Here is a 22,656-nt window from a genome sequence, read left to right as displayed (position 1 = left end):
AATCCTATTCAATACTTCCTCATGAGTTACGTGATCTACCCATCTAATCTTCAGCATTCTTCTGTAGCACCGTATTTCGAAAGCTTCTATTCTCTTCTTGTCCAAACTACTTATCGTCCATGTTTCACTTCCATACATGGCTACACTCCATACAAATACTTTCAGAAATGACTTCCTGACACTTAAATCTATACTCGATGTTAACAAATTTCTCTTCTTCAGAAACGCTTTCCTTGCCATTGCCAGTCTACATTTCATATCCTCTCTACTTCGACCATCATCAGTTATTTTGCTCCCCAAATAGCAAAACTCCTTTACTACTTTAAGTGTCTCATTTCCTAATCTAATTCCCTCGGCATCTCCCGACTTAATTTGACTAAATTCCATTATCCTCGTTTTGCTTTTGTTGATGTTCATCTTATATCCTCCTTTCAAGACGCTATCCATTCCGTTCAACTGCTCTTCCAAGTCCTTTGCTGTCTCTGACAGAATTACGATGTCACTCCCATAATGTATTCAAAAGTAATTAACATAGGGAATTGAAGAAATTTTTTTTTTAAATGTTTGACACCAAAGCTACTAATTATTCACTGGCTGACTAGCTTCAGGCTTTGCCAATTTTCACAAGCCCCATATTTTGTATTTGGGATATGTTTAGTGTGAAAAGATCTATTTATGTCATCACACTTACATGTAGTTTGGATCTTCATTATTCAGCATGGTCTGATACACGTGATGAGGATATTTTGTACAAAATGGAGAATATGTTCTCACTGGAACACACTGTGTGCCATGCTGGTTTATTTTAGACAGCCAACAAATTATTACCAGCTTTGGTTTAAACAAAATGTCTTCTCTTCAAAGCCTGAATGCTGCAAGATACAACATACTGAAAACCTTTATATGAATTCAGGGAAGGACAGGGCAATTGATCCAACTATACTGCCATTAACACATAGTATTACTAAAAAATAAATTTAAAAAAGAAAAACAGCAACAATGCAGGCACAACTGACAGAGACAAGCATACCCTTTAAGAGCACATGAAGTTGCCTAATGAGAAGGGGACAAAAACATGCATCTCTATCTACATGACTACTTTGCAGCTCGCCCAAGTCCTGACAGACGGTTCATTGAACAATTGAGATTATTTCTTTACCTGTCTGCTCTCAAATACCAGGTGGGGAAAAATGGATACTTAAATCTCTCCATGTGAGCTCCAGTTTCTCTTTTTTATTATGTTTGTCATTTCTTCCTATGTGGGTGTGCGTCAACATATTTTCACACTTGGAAGAGAATCTTGCTGATTGAAATTTCATGAAAAGATCTCACCGCAATGAGAAACGCCTTCATTTTAATGACACTTTTACCCTTTTTCTTGATGATGATTAAAAAAAGAGAGAGAGAGAGAGAGAGAGAGAGAGAGAGAGAGAGAGAGAGAGAGAGAGAGAGAGAGAGAGAGATATTCACTTCTTTGAGCTTTTACAACAGCCCTGTCAATTGTGGTGGTTGCCACATAAAGTGATAAAAATGATATTAAATAACTTCGCAAATATAACAAACTTGACGTCTTAACGAAATATGTTACTGTGTGAACTTTCAAAGATATAAGTATTATCTCTTCTCAGAAAAATAACGAAGACTCTGTAATCAATTAATATGATCTGCGAATGTAATTGCAATCTCTATTTTCTAGCAAAAAGTTTCCTTCTCTTCCCTTCCTCACTTAACGAAATCGCGAGAATCTCCTTAGCATTGCATTTTCACAAAAGTAAAAACAATTAACAAAAATACATTTTAACAACAAACAGTCATATACCCAGAATTTTGTTTGCATATTGGACCACAAGTTTAAAGCCCTGAGGTAGAAAAAAGTCGTATGCTTAAGCCACAGGCGTTGAAAAGATTTTCATTCTGATACAGAGCTAGTGGTCGTAAAACTAAAATAATAGAAAGCCGTGAGCCGACGGCCTTTCACTTTTTCTTTTGATCTGTTATTAAGTACTGCAATGTATGCATTATTTTAAGTAGCACGTTGTAATATGTTTGTTGTGGCATCTTTTAATATAAAAACACCATGTCAGGCAAATTAACTGTGAGAAGCATCACAACTGAGTCACTGATGTAAATAATTTTCCAGCTGTGAAGCAACCACAATAACATTAGCTTCAACTTTTCATAATGTATAAAAACCAATACATAAAGCACCACCACACAATCCCATCTGGTAAAGATCCCAAACCACACAGCAATACTCTGGAAAAGGCAAACAAACATAATGAAGGCAGTCTCTTTATTAGATTTTGTTCTGTTTTAACAACAAGCACTGGAACGAAGACGAAGAACGCAAGACCAGAGAAGGCAGTGAAACGACGTCTGCCAATGGTGCGCAGAATAGGACCGCACTGCGACAGGAGCGCCCTCAAACCAGCTATACAGCGCCGCTCATGCCAGCCTTGGTCACTCAGGTCGCACTCAGGATCGCGGTTGTTAGTTATCAGTGATGTGTGTAAAACTTGCAGGAACATTGCATAGCCAAGAATGTTACTGTTTGCATGATGCCCATCATTTGCAACTACTCCTTGTAAATCTCCAAGTTAAGTATTGTTAATTTGCTTTATAGAAATAAAACTACTAATGTTATTTGCTTGAACTGTTGTATAGCATTCCAAGAATGTCACATCCTTTAGGCACCCCATACGAGACGAGTGGGCAAGACCAACAACTGGTTACGAGGTGTTACATACAAATTCTGTCCCTAATGGCCACGGCATTTTGCTGGCACCTTAATTCTCTCGTCTTTACTTTGCTGGGGCACTCGCTTTCCTTTAACAGTTTCTTGTCTTTCTGCTAATTCGTTTTTTCAGATGGGCATTGCAGAAAATTTGATTTTGTCATTATTTACATTGCTTGCCTTGCATATATTTTGCATTTGTGTCTTCCAACATGCCCACCAATCCTGTCTGGTGCCACAGCCACAAGCTTTAGATGCCACACAGCTAATGCAAATGTTTCAGTTTCAGACACAGCAAATGTCAGCACTACTCAACACAGTGCAGCAGCTACTGGCCAACGCTACACACCCAACAGAACGAGCTCCACCTACTACAGCTGCTATACCACCTTTTCGACAGTTTAGTGAACAAGAAGAGGAATGGCTCAAGTGGTTATCACAGCTCAAGGCACATTTACTTGCCACAACGTACCAGGTACTGTGGAACTTACCTATCTATTATCCCCGGCAGGAAGTGCAGTGTTCAGATTAATTCAAAAAATCTTTCCTAACGCCACTCTGCGTGAACTTGCGTATGACAGTGTAAGAGAGTCACTATGGCACAATTATGAACAACAAGTAAATGTGGTAGCAGCTAGGTATCAATTCTTCAATTGCAAAAAACGGTCGGAAAAAACTTATCCTGAGTGGGTAACAGATTTGCAAGGTATGACAAGGAAATGCAAATACAAATGTGCTTGTGGTGCTTTATATTCAGACATTATGTTGTGTGATGCAGTCATGTACAATGTACCTGACGTCAAACTCGGAGAACAAATTTTGAAAGTCTGATCCATCATTTCAGCAGCTAGTGCAAATACTAGATCAGTACAATTCTGGTATCTTGTTAGCTCATACATTTGAGCAGCCAGCTATCTGACAGGCTGAGTCCCTTAGTTGTGATCACTGGCGGCGTGCGCTTGCCAAGCCGAGTAAAGAACACCTCGCCACACCGCGTAAGTAGTTCGCTAAACAGGCGAGCAAAATTAAGTCTTGCCCTAGATGTTATTAATGGCACAAATGCCAAGACTGCCCCTCCCAACAAGCTCAGTGTTACACTTGTGGTAGGAAAAGATACTTACAATCCGTATGTTTGCAATGGAACAGACATCAGAATTCAGTCCACTCACTCACAAAAATCTAGTCACAAGGCCCATGTCGTTAATGCAGTATACTCCAAGACTGCAACTAGCAAGCATGCAGTTTTGTCAGTGATACATCAGTCAAACAAACTTCTTGTTCATTTACTTAATTGTGGGAAACGTGTCAAATTTCAATTGGACATGGGTGCCTCTGTCACTTGCTAGGCTCCCCACCCCTGTCTAACATTAGCATGCAACTGACTGCTTATAATGGACAAGACATTCCCATTCTCGGAACATGTACTTTGCCTGCCATGTATCGCTCGCATACGCGAACAGTGACTTTTACAGTACTACAATCACGCAAGTGTGAGACCATATTTGGTCTTTATTATTTTGATTTGTTTGGCTTTAACATTCAGACCAATGTGTTGTCAGTGTCTGCATTCAATGCAAAAGACAGTGTAGCTAGCTTGCTAAAAGAATTCCCGGAACTCTTTTCTGAAGGTTTAGGCATGGCTAACAATTTTGTTGCACATATTACACTTCAATAACAATGCTCAGCTGAACTTTTGCTGGACCAGAACTATTCCCATTGCATTGCGGGATAAAGTCACTGTTGAACTTAAGGAATTGCAAGATAACGGAATTATTGCACCCATATCAGAAAGTCATTGGGCAAGTCCATTGGTTTTGCTCCCCAAACCTGCAGGTCGCATTTGCCTCTGTGTTGACTACAGTCAACCCACAAACAGTCACTGATACTTATCCACTGCCATCCCCAGAGGATCTCATGGACAAATTAGGCACTGGACGCTACTTTTATAAAATTGATTTGCGCGACGCGTGTCTTCAAATACTGTTCGATGAAGAACCTCAAAAAGTGTATGTAATAAATACTCAGTTGAGCTTGTTTGAATATTTGCTTCTGCACCCACCATTTTCCAATGGTATTTGGAACAGCTGACTGCACACGAGCCACACTGTTCAAACTATTTAAACGATATTGTCATAGCAGGTCGTACACCTGAAGAACATATTGCAAATTTACGTGCATTGTTGTGTGATTTATCTGAGACAGGACTAAAGACTGGATAAATGTGATTCTTTTAAACCTGAACTACAGTATCTTGGTCACGTCAAACAGTCAAGGAGTACATCCTCTGCAGTCGCATTTGTTAGCCATTCAACACTTGGCAGTTCCTCACAATATCACAGAATTGCAGTCAGTTTTTGGGAAAATAAACTTTTACATTCGGTTCATACCAATTGCTGCACAAGTCGCACCTCCATTGCGTAGCAAGAATGTCCCCTTTGTTTGGACACATGAGAGCCAAGTAGCTTTTTAAAAACTTGAAGATGCATTGCTCAGTAATCGATGCTTAGTTTACTTTGATCCTAACAAACCGGTTGTATTGCAAGGTGATGCTTCCTCTTACGGAACTAGTGCCATGCTTTTGCACAGAATTGGTGATACAGGTATGCCTATTGCTTTCACATCAGAAATATTGTCCAAGCTCAGTGTAACTACTATTCACAAATTGAAAAAGAGGCTTTGGCTATGGTGCATGGCGTCAGCAAATTTCACCACTATTTGTATGGCAGAAAATTCTACTTAGCAATGGATCACAAGCCTTTGCAGTCTTTGTTTCATCCGACGAAACCGGTTCTTGTACGAACTGCCCAAAAACTGCAACGGTGGGCTTTGTTTTTGTCTCAATACCAGTAAGAGATTGTATGTCGTCCAACAGCTGAACATAGTAATGCGCATGTGCGTTCACGTCTTCCAATTGGCCCAAACACAGACTCTGATGCTTCTGCTGCATCTTGTTGTCACATCAATGCTCAGGATTCTGAATTGCTTAGATCTTTTCCGCTGAACTGTAAGAAAGCTGCACAGGCCACAAAGCTGATTCTGATCTGAACATTTTTCTCCAGTACATTCGCACATCGTGGCCTCACTCAGCGAATAGCATAAAGGACTCTGTAGTCACCAATACTTTGCATGTCAGCATAGCCTCGCTGTACAGAAAGATGTGATTCTTGTTCAGAGTGACAGCGGTCAGTCACGTGTTTATCCCTAAAGCTTTGCAAAAAGAAGTGTTGCAGTTACTTCACCAAGGAAAGCAGACAGTAGGCTCCAGGCGAGATCGTCTCAACTTGGCACTTGCATGTATCTTCTTTCAGGACCAGATGGCTTGCAGTGCCACCATCAAAATCAACTTCACCTCTTGTCACGGACACAATGACCTTTCAGTATCTCTTCCCCCAGATTAATGGGTCAAGAGGACACTGCATTCACAGCAGCTGCCAAGGGGAGAGAGCCGGGGCGGGGAGGAGAGCCGGGGCGGGAAGGGGTGGAGGATCCGGGGCGGAGGGGGGGGGGGGGGGGAGAGGGGGCGGGGGGGGGGGGGAGACGGGGGGGGGGGGGATCCGGGGCGGGAAGGGGGGGGAAACTCCGTGGGGGGGGGGGCAGAGCCGGTGCGGGAAGGGGGGGAGACCCCGTGCGGCGGGGGGGGGGGGGGGCCGGGGCTTGGGAGGGACCGGGGCGTGTGAGGGACCGGGTCGTGGGGGGGAGCGGGGCGTGGGGGTGGGGGGGGGGACCAGAGTGTGGGGGGGAACCGGGATGTGGGGTGAACCGGGATGTGGGGTGAACCGGGATGTGGGGGGGGGGGGGGGGGGGGGAGGGGGAACAGGCCTGGAGGGGTACTGGGTCGTGGGGGGGACTGGTGTGTGGTATCTCCTGGATTTCCCAGTTAAAAATACACTTTCTCCCAGGTGAAAATACACCTTTATGTATTAAGTGACAGTATACTCTTAGTCCCAACTCTACAACTTATCAATCCTTTGAATGGTTATCATTTTATACAGCGGCGTAGAAGTTCCCAGCACTTTAGAAAACAAAACTCAAGAAAAAAAAACACATTTTGAAAAGATTTTATGCGCACTAACATGTACACTGCATACTTTCCTATTACGAAAGTATAAATTCAAATTCCACCAAACACCGCATGTTACTTTCCAATGCACTGAAATCGAGAATGCGATGAGCTTTTGTAAGCCAGTCATAGCTCATGTCACTTGATCTCGCAAGCCGATGACAGCGGATATTCAGAGCATAGGACACGTGATATAGACAGCCAATAGCAACATCACTGTTAAGTAGCGCGAACACACAAATAGTAAAAGTTAATACCTTAAATTAATATAGATAGTGTTGCTGCAAGAAGAAAAAAAAAAAAAAAGAGAAAAAAAGCTTTCACTTATAATATTGGTCTTAAGCTGCAAGACAAGCTAAGCTTTCACATATAACGTAGATCTTTGCGCGTGTTACACTTTAAGATAAATCACACAAATGTACCAATAAAAATTTTAACAACGACATAAATGTCTGATGATCTGGGCTCTAAATTCTTCTAAATGGTCGTCTTCAAAGAGTTGATTTTTAAATGAGAATTATACGCTCTGTGATTTTGAAATTCATCGTACATCATTGCACATAGTTAATCTTGTGTAAAAGGAAATTTACTTTGAAACTAGTGCTTTTCAAACAACCACTCGCAATATTTTCCTGCGACTTGTTAGAAACAGGTTCGTTTCAGCAGTTGCCAGAGAGCCCCAGATGAAAGGCGCCACCAAGCTTGCGCAGCTACGATGGCGTAGGAAACATTGAAAGATCTTACATTATGTCATAAAAGAAACAGGACATTAGAGGATACTCCAAGAGCATCAGAATTTCGTGAACCATACTAAAATCCGTAACTCAGCTTAAAGTGTCCAGATTCGGTTGTAAATTTTCTTGGAGTACCAGTACTGTATCATCTCGTGTTTGGTTCTTTATTATGGCATAACGCCACATGTGCCGGAAGATAAAAACAAGGACTTGAAATGCAGCAACCAGATGAAACTAGCAAATAGTGTGGAGTCAAATAAATTGACTGCCTCAGTGGAAAAGATTTATTCTTTAGCAAACCAAAAAAAAAAAAAATAACTTAATTCTTCTGCAAGGCGATTAATGCTTCACTGTAACAAAGTTGGAAATAAAATAAAATCTCAAACTAATAATATATTTTAGCCTTCCGTAATGTCGTGAATGTATTTTAATTCACTTGACAGCTTCCAGCCATAGAAATCCGTACTACAACTCAGACTGCTCTGTGCATCAACCCCAGATATACGGTATTTCCGGACCAGGACAATACTAAGATAGCTCCCCTCCCCTCCCAAGCGTTTGAGGTAGGCCCAGATGAAAAAATTCCCGGGTGTTTCCCGGATCTCCCGGTTGTCCTGGGTCGTATACACCCTGTAAGAGGCAGAGGTCGAGTTGGGACAGCAAATTTTCGACATCTCTGCCATGGCCAGGAAGCACAGTGCCACCCCACAAGGGGTTATGAGCGTGAAGATCTCCCAAAAGTAGGTAAGGTTCAGGGATATGATTAATCAGTGCAGATAATACATTCAGGGGTACCATCAGGAGGAAGATATGCATTGCAAGCAGTTATTTCCTGCATTGTCGTTATTCTGACAGCCACAGCTTCAAGAGGGTTTAAAGGGGCACAGTTTCGCTACAGACTGAGTTTAGGACATAAACACAAACTCCACATGACACACTGGTTTCTGTCATATCCCTTACAGCCATGGAGGGCAGGGGTCCGAATTGCTGGGAACCAGGTTTCCTTGAAGGCAATGCAGAAAGCAGGTGTAAAGCTTAACAGTTGCCGTAGCTCAGCCAGGTGGTGGAAAAAACCACCGCAATTCCACTGGAGGATGACAGCATCGTGAGACTGGGAAGGCATGGGACATCCAATGAGGCAGTTTACACCTCAGGGTCACCTGCTGCCATCGACTTTTTGCCTGAGCAGTCTATATGCATCGTGTCTGAGGGTCGGCGAGAGTTAGGTCCTCAGTGGATGCCAGAATCTCCACCTCATCTGCAAATGCAGAGCTTGTACGTAGCGGTGGTGTGGGTGCCACTACAATTCTCTTTGTCTTGGGGACCTTCGTTTTGGATTTCTCTCGCTGTGTAATGATTCGAGAATGTCTGTGCAAATTCTAGAACCACTCAGCCTTCTACCACCTCAAACACACGATATTCTGGATATGAGTGTGGGATGGTACAATCCTACCTACTGCACGTCACGTTTGTGTGTGCTGGTTTAAAATCAGTCGCGGGAAGAAAGTAGACGCGGCGGACGAACGCCACTGCCAAGTACCTATCGGGCAATCCACAGATGTTTTATTGAGTGTGTAAGGAAGAACCATAATGCTTATTGGGTCATTGACTATTGTTATTAAGACAAAGACAGTTGAAAAAGAACTCTTGAAAACACTTGACGTAACCTTGCTATAGGCAAGAATTATTTTCCGATTTATGTTAAGGAAAGTTATGGTATCAAAGCCAACTTTCTTTTAATTGTAATTTGATTTGTTTCTGACGTTCAACTGTATGAGGGACTTTCCAGAAGTTATATATTTATGTTGAAAGTGAGAGTATTATTGCGTATGGAAGTCAAATAAGTCGTTAATTGATGAAAAACAAACAAACAAAAAAACCAAAGCGGCGGCATAAGAGAAGGTCACAGCTACAGGATGTATGCGCTCAAACTTCCTCTTAGCCTCAGTGTAGGTCAGTTGGTCCAGGGTCTCATATTCCATGATTTTCCTCCCTTTCTGTAAAATCCTGTAGTCTGGCGAGCAAGGTGAATGATGCTCTCCCCAGTTGACACAGATGGAATGAGCGGCACATGGAGTATTGGAATGTGACGGACATCCACAATCCCAACATGTTACTCTTCAACTACAGTGGGAAGACATATGGCCAAACGTCCAGCACCACATCAGGGGAGGGATATATGGCTTGACGTCACAGCGGCAGACCATCGCCTTGACCCTCTCAGGCAATGCGTCACCCTCGAAGGCCAAGATGAAGGCACCGGTGTCAACCTGATTATCCCTCGGGCCCCGATGGATGCATCGGATGAAATGAACACCTCGCCACTCTAAATTGGCACACAGCTCATTGTCAGACTGCAAAAGAAGGTCCCTGTGGAATATAATCCCCTGAGCCACATTTAAGCTCTCATGGGGCGTGATGGTAACAGAAACATCCTGCAACTTGTCACAGGTGAGTAATGCCTGTGACTGGGCAGAGGATGCTGTTTTTATCAAGACTGACCCAGAGCGCATTTTGGACAAGCCCTTCACCTCCCCAAACTTGTCCTCCAAATGCTCCACAAAAAACTGAGGCTTCATGGACATGAAAGGTTCCCCATCAACTCTCATACATACAAGGTACCGGGTTGAATAAGCTTCACTGCCATCCTTAGCCTTGCATTCCTCCCATAGTGTGGCCAGGGAGGGGAATGGTTTGGGGTCATATTTCTTAGCACTGAAGTTAGACTTTGCCCGCTTAGAGAGCGCTGGCGGTGGACCATCAGCAAGAGAGGATGTACTACGCTTCATCGCGTGTCATCCCCCCTCACGCCACCCACTCCAACCAGGGGCCCTCCCCACGGGCACCACCCAGCCTCAGCAAGGGACACCTGGCACGATGGCCATTGCCGGGAGTCCTGATGCCCCAGGGAGATGGTCATCTACTCCATGGCATACACGGGAAGTTAACAGCGCAGGCATGAGCAGAATTGTCAGGGGGCTACAACCAACAGGGTACATAGCAGCTCCACCGCAACCAACTGGCTACCGTGCTGGATATGAGGTGCCAAGAAGTCCATAGTCATCGTCGGCGCAGAAAACGACACTGCATAGTGCATGGTGGAAAACGCACCCACGAAGGTGTCGTCACTGAAGATATGGAGAATGAGCAGAATTGAAATGCAACAACGAGAAAGTGGGCTGAAGATCTCAATGCAAGATGGACGTGATACACCATTCAAGGCGCCCTTCCCCAATTGGCTCACTCTTCGGGAAAATTTAGAAAGATGGAGATCAAACCCGACAAGGACCAGCACATAAAGGTTGAAACGTATGAGACTCTTTTTAGTCACCTCTTACGACAGGCAGGAATACCTCAGGCCTATTCTAACGCCTGGACTTAAAGGTTTGTGGCGCCCTCCATCAAATGCTGGAATTCAATATTGTGTTGGCTCACCCTTAGCCATGACGACAGCTTCCACTCTCACAGACGTACTTTCAATCAGGTGCTGAAAGGTTTCTTTGGGAATGTCAGCCCATTCTTCAAGGAGTGCTGCACTGAGCAGAGATATTGATGTCGATTGGTGAGGCCTGGCACCAAAATTGGCATTCCAAAACATCCCAAAGCTGTTCTATGGGGTTCAGGTCAGGACTCTGTGCAGACCAGTCCATTACAGGGATGTTATTGTCGTGTAACCACTCCACCACAGGCCATGCATTATGAACAGGTGCTCTATCATGTTGAAAGATGCAATCGCCATCCTTGAGTTGCTCTTCCACAGTGGGAAGCAGAAAGGTGCTTAAACATTAATGTAGGCATGTGCTGTGATAGTGCCAAGCAAAACAACAAGGAGTGCAAGCCCCCTCCACGAAAAACACGACCACACCACCTCTGAATTTTACTTTTGGCACTACACACGCTGGCAGATGACGTTCACCAGACATACGCCATACCTACACCCTGCCATCGGATTGCCACATTGTGTACCATGATTCATCACTCCACACAACGTTTTTTCACTGTTCAATCGTCCAATGTTTATGCTCCTTACACCAAGCGAAGTGTCGTTTGGCATTTACCAGCTTGATGTGTGGCTTATGAGCAGCTTCTCAACCAAGAAATCCAAGTCTTCTCACCTCCCACCTAACTGTCATAACACCTGCAGTGGATCCTGATGCAGTTTGGAACTCCTATGTGATGATCTGGATAGATGTCTCCCTATTACACATTACGACCCTCTTCAACTGTCAGCGGTCTCTGTCAGTCAACAGATGAGGTCGGCCTGTATGCTTTTGTGCTGTATGTGTCCCTTCACGTATCCACTTCACTATCACTTCAGAAACAGTGGACCTAGGGACTTTTAAGAGTGTGGAAATCTTACGTACAAGTGACACCCCATAACCTGACCACGTTCAAATTCCGTGAATTCCGTGGAGCACCCCATTCTGCTCTTTCACAATGTCTAATGACTACTGAGGTCACTGACATGGAGTACCTGGCGGTAGGTGGCAGCACAATGCACCTAATATGAAAACCGTATGTTTTTGGGGGTGTCTGGATACTTTTGATCACATAGTGTACGTATTATGTAGTCTTGTTGTATGACACTCTCTCAGTTGTTGAGGATATCTTCATAATTGATCTACAAAACAGTGGATATCCTATTTAATCAAATGACTCCAAGCATTGACTTTTCTAAGTAATTCCACAAATTGGCAACAATGTTTGCTTATTAATGTGCCAAATGAATCTATGAATGTGCAACCTAGCACGAAAACATGTGATATAATGTTTCCAGGAATATGGATCTGTTTCTTCTTATGGTGAACTGTGTAACAGCCATCTTCAACACTGAATTTAAGTTGTTGAGTCACATACCTGGTAGTATATATACTTTAGAGTCTTGCAACAAATGGAGGCGACAGCCATAAATTCTGAATTCATCAAAATGATGAGTGAAAGCGTTTGGAAGAAGTTAGAGCACACCTAGTTATTCATCTAAGAAAAGTCCGCAGCTCGTGGTCTTGCGGTAGCGTTCTCGCTTCCCGCGCACAGGGTCCCAGGTTCGATTCCCAGCGGGGTCAGTGATCTTCTCTGCCTCGAGATGACTGGGTGTTGAGTGTCTTTCATCATCATTTCATCCTCATTCACTCTCAAGTCGCCATAGTGGCGTTAAAGAACTTGTGAAGTGGCGGCCGAAACATCCTGCGAGGGGTCTCCCGGCCACCAATGCCATACGCTCATTCATTCACTCAATCTAAGAAAAGAAGTTTCGTGAATGAGGGTGGAAACTGCACTGATGAGAAAACAGTTGGTTGTAAGTCTGAGTAGTACACAGACTGGTGCTGTTCGTTAAAGATATAAATGTGTAGAGATCTGTCATTACAAAACACTCGATTTCAGTGAAAATTTCAACTTTGTGATTTATTACTGACTGGAACAATATCACAAAATTTGATGTAGCCTCATTACATAGGTATTTTCAATAGCTCTTTTCATTTTTAAAGCAATAGCTCCAGTACTGTATAGAAAAATTCATTGTGTGTTATCACAAAGACAAAAACGAGGCAAAAAAAAACTTTGAGTAAAAAAGTTCGTGCCATTATTACACGTGAAATGAATATATTCTGAAATCCAAACACTTTTGAAGCTACTATTTAATCCCTTCATTTCCAGTTTTTCCAACTGCAATATTGTTGTGACTTGGAAAAGTGTTCTACAAGAAGTCGGTTACATTGCCAGATGTGTTACCACCTCTCAGTTTGCTAATGTGGAACCAGGCCATTTTTTTGTTATACAGCATTCCACCACCACGTACAACGACTTCATTTCTGTTTTTAGTACTGATATTTTCAAACATTTGCATTGTAGGCTTCAAAGTAGGCCTATCTTTTCACCAGCTTCTCCATTTTGTAACACAGTCTTGGATGACAGTTGTATTTCCCTTTGCTGTGTCTGCAGTGGTTATGGCCAGTCCGTTTTTTCACTGCAGTTGAATTTCTTCTGTCCCCCCCCCCCCCCCCTCCCCTCCCCGCTTGTTGTTCACTTGATGCCAGTCTGTATTTTCATCATCTGTAGAGTTTATGTCCAGCTACTTGTTAATGCCTATGTATTGTGTGTTTACAACAATGGATCTTGTTTCACTGATGCACACGTTGGTTACACTTCAGCTGGTTGCCACTACAGCAGTATTTGGATCTTCGTGACCTGATGGTTTTGCAGGTTTTTTACTACTATTCTGATTAGTAATAGTGGTAATTGCTGCTTCTGTGATGTCCTCCAATCTTGCATATGGATTTTGCCTCAGATTTGCGAAGTTTACCGATTTAGTTTCGATCATAATACATGCACACTATTTTCGACATATTTTACACATTGTGTTTCTGCGTTACTTGAAGATTAAATGGCACTGTTTTTGTGTACCGCCTGATATTGATATATAAAAACTTCCCCACTAACAGTGGATAGGGAAATTGTTTTTCCTTCTAGTATCGTTATGAATTGCACAGTGCATTGTAGAATCACCCATGTTGCTAACCACATTGTACATTTCTGTAGAAAAGACTTTTTGACGTATGTTGTGTTGCCCTACAAGATTGTACTATTGGATAATTTGAGTGAAATCATGTATAAGTCTCAAAACTCAGGTTATCACATTGAGAGAGATTTCCAGTGTGTAGCTAGCAGAAGTGAACATTTTGGTTTAAACTTATCCACGCACTGGTGCTACTTTGGCTTAATATCAATCTGGATGACTAAGAACGCCACATATGGCATCTCATCAAACATGTGCCCAGTAACATCAACTTTTCATACATGTAAGTCTTTTTGATTTATCTGTAAGTAAGTATTTTTGATTTGTTTGTAATTGCTTAACTTGAGCCTTTGTTGGATTAAAGGTTAAACAGTTATGAGCCTGTTGTGTTACTGTACTGGATGTGTCTGGCAGAGATAGGTTTGTGCCTTTTGTCAGGATATTTGTGTCTTCAGTGCACATCACCGTTTTTAAAAATTCCTTTGATGTCCCCTGCAAATCATTTCTATTGGTCAAAATCGGAAGTGGACCAAGCAGCAAACCTTGTGGGACAGCATATGTGATCATTCCCATGTCTGTACTACATCTACATATCTCTGTTTTATGATGTGTCAATGGGATTCTCTGTTTCCTGTTGTTAAAATAAGACTCCAGCAATACAAATGGAACAATTTTAGTTGCATGCTACTTTACAACCTTGCCAAGATCACATAAAATGCCAGTTGGTAATTTGTCTTGTTCAGGTTTACAACAGAAAAAAATATCGTGAGATCATATTAGGCAAATTGTTTTTTGAGTAGAGAAGCCTTTATGCAAACCAAAGTCAGTGGTTTAAATTGCTATTGTCAAAGAGAGAAATCTGGAAAGGGGGATAGGGGTGTACAATTAATGTTATTTGCTGATACCCACTTTCAAAAATGGGTGTTACTATTGCATAAATTCCTGCATATTTAGCTGAGATCACTGATGCACACATACATGATGGAGCTCTGTGTGGAGGTGGTCATTTTGAATCCTGGTGTTGGGAGAAATTTTCATTGCTGGTGTTTGACTGACAAGGGCAGGAGATATGATGGTGTATAGTTCCTGATCATTGAACTTCGGGCCATTATCCTGGATTAAATACCCAATACCTCCATAGTCTCATAGAGTGAGAACATGTGAAACTGTTAATTGTGATCCATCTGTCAGACTGAGGCATAAGCATGGGGACCCATTTGTGCTGTTCAGGAGGATTAGGCTATTTGCCAGCACTGGTTTTTATCCCGCAGGTCATTCCATGTCAAATCATCTAGAAATTTAAGAAAATGAAATATTACCCCCACAGAAAACTTTCAAATTTTGTGTGGTGAAAGTTTAGGAATCCCTGTGACAGATTCCAAAATTTGGTTAAATGATTGCTGTGCTATAATAAGAATAAATTGAGGAATTTTGTGACCATATTGTCGAAAGCTTTATCTGTCATTGAGAACATAATGTAATAGTTTCTATAATTTTTGCAGTAGGTTATTGACCTTTTTTTATTTTTTCCAAATGAGAGGATAGTGTTATGTTTGGAAGTGACACCATTAAGTTTAGAGACATTCATTTCTTTTGTCTTACATTGCTTGTTTTTATAAAGATGACATAAAATGATTGCCTCCAAATTAATTTATTTTTCTCCGACTTTAGGATTTTGTTCAAACTTTTAGAAGGTCATTAAGAACCAAAGTAGACACAATAGAAATGACAATTGTTTAAGAGAAATAAAAGACAATACTGAAAATGCTTTGATAAAAAACAGTTGACGGCAGTAAACCATTTGTGGGCAACATACAATGAAATCAATATTTAATTCACATCTTGATATTACTTACTCTGATTTAATGTTAATAACTGCTGAGTTAAAGATGTTTAACTGTCAAAACTTTCCAGTTTTACTTAAAAGCTGTAATGTATATTCCAAAAGACAACAATTCCTAATTTTCAGTGGTTTCCATCGGTTTAGAGTAGTTTATTTAAATTGTATTATCATGAGTCAAGAAAGCACAAGTCTCTTATATAAACAAAGAAATATAAACAGTGATGCACATAAAAATTTAAAAACAAATTAAATATAAAGAGTGATGTAAATAAAACTTTCTATATTCTGAAAATATTGGAACTGTTTCACTGGGAGAAAATATCTACCAACAGCGGGCGCGCACGCACACACACACACCACCACCACCATTAACAACAACAAATAATAATAATAATAATAATAATAAAGCACCTCCACTATGAAGTTTAGGGGATTTTTTTATTGTTTTCAATTTACAATATTTTTGCCTGCCTTTTGTTCCCTTTGATATGGCAACATTCCTTTGTCATTTTAAGCATTCTTTGTCCTGTGAAAGTCATGAATGCTCACAACATCCCTATACATTAGTGAGTTTATGGAAAGATTTGAGCAGTATTGTAGGTATACATAATTTCAAATACTTCAAACCTTTCATTAACAGATCGAAAAAATTACTGGCATATTATTTTACTAAATTGAGACTATAATATTCCCATTTTTCTAGGTTAAATAATGGAGAGCTGCTCATCTAGAGAATTTTCTCATACAAGTTACAATGCAGATGAATGTGATCGTTCCCTGACAAGTATTTCTGACCTAACTGAAGAAGAGCAGGAGTTACTGTTATGGCATAGTGGTGGTGTATCTTTGCCTTTACATCAAGTGTTCTAAACACAATGGAATATATTTAGTAAGAGTCTCACTACATAAAAACAGATGCGTTGACACTTTGAGTTTCACAAAAATAAAGTGACGTCTGATTTTCCTGAAGTGAAATTACAGCAAGCAAAGGAACTAAAAGAGAAAGGACTTTCTATCATTCCTGGTGCAAAGTTATGCCAAATTTGTAGAACGAATGTTGCAGAATATAAGAAAGGGAATGAAGGAACTTGTTCAGAGGACATCAGTGAAACTAGATATGTGACTATTCAGTCTCTAGGGAAAAAAAAAAGCTAGTCACAAGTTTAAAATATTTGGGACTGTCTTCAGCTAAATTGCATTCTGTTTCTCGTCACAGGAGGGCTGCAATAGTCAAACCTAAATTGGAATCCTGTAACGGAGGCATTACAAAATAAGCTTCCACGTGTGTACGATGTTGAATTGGAAGAGAAATATATGAACATGAAAATTATGAGCATGGATAGAAAGTAATTCATTTTGATAAATTAATGGAACAAATAAAAGAGAAAATGAAACACTGCAATAATCAAGAAAAAATTCAACTTTTGACTCTTGTGCTAGAGACTTGGACTTGATAAAAAGTATGTGAAATGTTGGTACATCAGGTAAGTACTCTTTTGAAACAAAAGGGAATTTTATCACTGCCTGAACAGAAAAGGGGAAAGACAGTACCATAGGAAACAACTGATAGAGTAAAAAAAATTCTATTTGCTTGATGAACACTCTAGAATAATGGCAGGAAAGAAAGACAAAGTGAGCATCTTGAAAAATGCACATCAACAGTAATGACTGATTTTAAGAATTGATACTCATTCTGTATCATTCATCAAACTTATCAGTTGCCAATACGTGAAATTAATCTTAAAAAAATGGTACCAAGATCAAATAGGAGTAATAATTTGCAACATTAATCACAGAACCTGTATCCTTCGTCTCTGTGACACACGTCTTCCTACGTCCCTACTTCAGAGATACCTGCAAAATCATGTGGAAGCTTTTGAGCCTGCTGAAAGAGTTCAATACAACCAGTGGATTTCAACAGACAGGATGAATTTGGTTCTTCAAGTAAGCACATTGTCAGAAATTTGTGAGTTGCTGGTACAGAAGATAGAGAAACTTGCAGCTCATCCCTTCATCACAAAATATCAGTGTAATTATTTTAAATGAGAACAGAAACTCTTCAAGAAGGGTCTGTTTCAATGTTGATGGGTTTCAGTGAAAATTTCAGCTTTGTTGTGCAAGACAAAGCTCAAGGTTATTGCTGGAATGACAACAGTTGTCTCTTCACACAATTTGTGTGTACTATAAGGAACACCAAAGTTTGCAATCTAAAAGCCTTTGCATTGTTTCTGATGATTTAGAGCATGATGTGGACATGGTTCATCAAATGTAGAAGACTGTATTGCAGTTCTTGAAACAAGATCTTGAATTGCCTATAAGTGATACTGAATATTTCACAGATGGTTGTGCTGCACAGTACAAACCTGCAAGAATTTTTTTTTTTTACATAAGCAGGTCTGTAAAGATTGTTTCATGGGCAAATACTTAGTGCTGCACACGTTTTTCAGTTTTGTCAAGAAAACCTGACACAACATGCATCCACAGGGGCCTTCATCATCCTTTTACAGGGCGTGGTAGATAAGTAATGAGACTGGCCGCCGCGCGGCGCCCCAGTCGCTCGCAGGGCGGTCTCCACCTGTACGTCACGTGGTGGGGGATCTGAGCTAACAATAGAACCGGTTCGCAGTCGCGTTGGAGCTCTGGTGCAGTGAGGATCGAGCTTCGCGTATTACGTTGTTTGTGTGCCCGTGACACTTGTGAAAACGCTGAAGATGGATCGCTCGATAGAACAGCGGTATGCAATCAAATTTTGCTTTCGCTTGGGCAAAACTGCTTCGGAAACTTTTGCTATGATTACGGAGGCCTACAAAGAAGACTCCCTATCAAGAGCTCAAGTGTTCCGGTGGTTTAATGAATTTAAAAACGGGAGGGAATCCGTTGAAGACATGGAACGATCTGGACGCCCTTCAACGAGTCGTGTGGATGAAACGGTGGCCAAAGTGAAAGAACTCCTGGACTCCGACCGTCGTTTAAGTCTCAAAATGATCGCCGATGAGATCTCCGTGAATAAATTTACGGTTCACCAAATTGTTACGCAAGATTTGATGATGAGGAAAGTTTGCGCAAAATTGGTTCCCCCGAGTGCTCACCGCCGAACAAAAGCAACGAGTGGACGTTTGCCGTGAGACATTGAATGATTTGGAAAATAATCCACACTTTTTAGACAAAGTAGTAACAGGCGACGAATCGTGGACATTCCAGTACGACCCAGAGACGAAAGCCCAGAGCTCGGAGTGGCACACACCGGCATCCCGGCGGCCGAAGAAAGCAAGAATGTCAAAGTCCCGCATCAAGACAATGCTGATTGTGTTTTTCGACAAGCGGGAGTTAATTCACAAAGAGTTTGTCCCTCAGGGGAAGACTGTCAATGCCGAATTCTACAAAGAAGTCCTTCAGCGATTGCACAGAGCCGTCAAACGGAAGCGACAGGAACTTGCTCAACGCTGGCGTCTCCACCACGACAACGCTCCGGCGCACACAGCGTTCCTCGTGACCTCCTACTTGACCCGAATTGGGAGTTGAAGTTTTGCCACAGCCACCATACAGCCCTGACTTGAGTCCTCCTGATTTCTTCCTATTTCCGAAGGTCAAAAGATGCCTGAAGGGTCATCGTTTCGACGATATTCCGAACATCCAACATGCTGTCACGAAGGCACTAACTGGGATAACTCAAACGGACTACAGTGGGGCCTATGAAGCTTGGAAAACGCGCTGGCAACATTGTGTCGACGCCCAAGGCGAGTACTTTGAAGAATATTAACGTTTTGTACAAATTGGATCAATAAATTTGTTTTTCTAGACTGAGTCTTATTACATATCTACCACACCCTTTATTGGTCTGAAAACAACACTTGTAATGTTCCATTCTCCCACATTTTATGTCAAGTAAAAATCAACACAATGACACGACAACTATAAGTCAGGTCTCTCCCAAAATTGCTGGAAGCAAAATGGTCCTTATTTAAGGGTAAATGAATGTGCAATGACACACATTATGGATCACAGTTTTGCTAAGTGGTTTGTGGTTTTATTGTAAAATTAACTGGCAGTTGACTTATTATAAGCCAAAGTGGCTGTAAAGCTGAGGCTGTTCACCTGCAGTGATTAGATTCTGGTGAATGACATATATGAAGGGCTTAGAGCTACATAGTGATAAGACACATTTTAACATATACATAATGTTTGGCATGTATACCAACACAGGCAATCACAACTCACCATGCGCTCTCCTGAACAAAAATGTTCAGTACACGTTCCATAATTTTACAATAATTTATATGAGAACTGTGGTCATTTAAACTAGTTGTAGAGTTTTCATATAAATTGTACAGCACATTACATTTCAGTTCATTACTATGAATACAATTACGTTATTATTACAAAAATTGGCCAAAATCCATCACATTATACATCAAACAAGGATACAAAGTTTTAACATGTTTCCGCATACATAGGTGCCATGGCTTGTATGATTTGACATGGAATGACACCCTCTGCTCTCTCTCATCATCGTACAACAGAACTATGACATTATGTTGTACATATACTCATTGCAGTCACATACTCTCAACAGATGCACTTAAAAGACAACTCTCATGCCATTGTGCATGAAATAAGAAAACCCTTCCACTTAGGCAGCTGAACCTACCACTTGCTGTCTTCCAGCTAACCATACCATATGACTTCACTTTCTTTACTACAGTCCTTGACTGGTTACAAAGGTACCTCTAGGGTAGTGCTATTGGTACCAAGTCGGCACAAGATTTTAGTATTTGGCTGAAATACCATCATAGCCAGAAGAGTTACTACTTTTCCATAACCTAATTTTTGTGATTTCTCTAGCAGAAATACTGATATCTGTTGGTCTAGTATGCTTGCCGTCTAAGTAAGTTTATTGGACCTTCTTTTGATGGAAATTTTGGCCCCACTTTTTAGCTACTGTTAGTAGCCAGTGATTTGAATTTTATGTTATCTGTCTCGCTACTACTGTCATGGCTGCAGTACCATATGGCAAAACTTGATACATTATCTCAGTTTGCTGAGCAAGTGATATCTGATGTATTACATACATATGTGGACACTGGATAGCACAAACAGAAACACAATACTAAGAGGGAATACTGGATATCTGGAAGTGGTGAATGCATAGAGCACTGAAAGTCAATGACAAATTTAACCTATTTATAAAGGAATTTATGTGACACTTTGAAGCTATCTTCCCTCTAAGAACTGCAAAGAACAAGTACCAGAGCCATAACAGCAAACAGTGGCTCACAAAAGGAATAAAAACATCATGTAGGACTAAAAGACTGCTTTATGTTTCTCTCAGAAATACAAATGATCCTGATATAAGAGCTAATTATAAAAGGTACTGCAAGATCTTAAATGAAGCTCTGATAAAGGCAAAAAGTATGTTCATCAAATCAGAAATAGACAATTCTGGCAACAAAATAAAAACCATCTGAGGTATTATTAAAAGAGAAACTGGTAGTTACTCAAACGATGCAGAAAATATTGAAGTTAGACATAATGGGAATATCACTGATAAAGGTGAAAATGTTGCAAAAATTTTCAACAAGCATTTTTTGACTGCAGCGGATAAAATAGGGTGTAATGGTTCTATAAATGAGACTCCGAATCTTTTACAAAGAAGTGGACTTAGTGCAACACCCCACATTAGCATGCCTCCTGTCACTGTTGAGGAAATTAAGATGATGATAAGGACCATGAAAAACAAAAACTCAACTGATATTGATGGTATTTCCATCAAAGTGTTGAAACACACACACATTTCCATTTGTGAAGTCCTGTGCCACATCTTTAATGAATCACTGAGACTAGAATTGTCTCTGATAGACTTAAATATGCAGTGGTGAAACCATTGTACAAGAAAGGTGACAGAAACGAAGTAACCAATTATCGTCCTATTTCACTCTTAACTTTTTTCTCCAAGATTCTCGAGAAACTTGTACACAGAAGGATTCTTGAACATCTTAGTAAATACAATATTCGCAATAAAAGTCAATTTGGTTTCCAGAAAAACATCTCAACAGAAGATGCAATATATTATTTCACCAATGCAATTCTTGAATCAATCAATAATAAAATGTCTCCAACTGGAATTTTTTGTGACCTTTCTAAGGCATTCGATTGTGTGAACCATGAGATTTTTTTGAGAATAGCAGAATTCTATGGGTTAACTGGAGAAGCAGGGATGTGGCTTGCCTCCTATTTAAAGGACCAGAAACAGAAAGTAATGGTAAACGACACTAATGGGGAACCAGTGTCCTCTTCTTGGGGCACAATAAAATGTGGACTCCCACAGAGCTCTATTCTGGGTCCTCTACTTTTCCTTATTTTCATAAATGACCTTCCAATGTGTACTAGGGCTAAGATAAAATTAACTTTGTTTGCCAATGACACAACGATTCTGGTAGACAATTCAACAAATACTAATCTTGAGATCACTGTAAATGCAAATTTTTCAGGAGACCTTTAACTGGTTTACCTCTAATTGATTCAATTCCATACAAGTCAAAATATCGAAGGTGAGATTAATGTTAAATACAATTATGGGAATTTAGCAAGAGTGGAGTCAACAAAGTTCCTGGGTCTAGTTGTTAATAGCAATCTAAATTGGTCCTTACACATTCCTTACCTATATAAAAAAAACTAAGCTCGGCAATTTACGCTATTCGTGCGATTGCTTCCTTCAGTGACATATACTTTGAAAGCTGCCTATTTTGGTAATTTTCATGCCCTGAAGGCCTA

General features: G+C 40.8%; 1 protein-coding gene across 3 annotated transcripts in view; it reads right to left on the bottom strand.

The window, feature by feature from the left end:
* Nucleotides 1-22,656, bottom strand: part of LOC124613134 (FHF complex subunit HOOK interacting protein 2A-like) — a 196,579-nt gene that overhangs the window by 170,056 nt on the left and 3,867 nt on the right. The window lies entirely within an intron of this gene.

This window comes from Schistocerca americana, chromosome 4, assembly GCF_021461395.2.
Source record: "Schistocerca americana isolate TAMUIC-IGC-003095 chromosome 4, iqSchAmer2.1, whole genome shotgun sequence".
NCBI classification, from domain to species: Eukaryota; Metazoa; Arthropoda; class Insecta; order Orthoptera; family Acrididae; genus Schistocerca; species Schistocerca americana.
The sequence above is the reverse complement of the archived record's forward strand: the minus strand, read 5'-3'. Positions and strand labels throughout refer to the sequence as shown.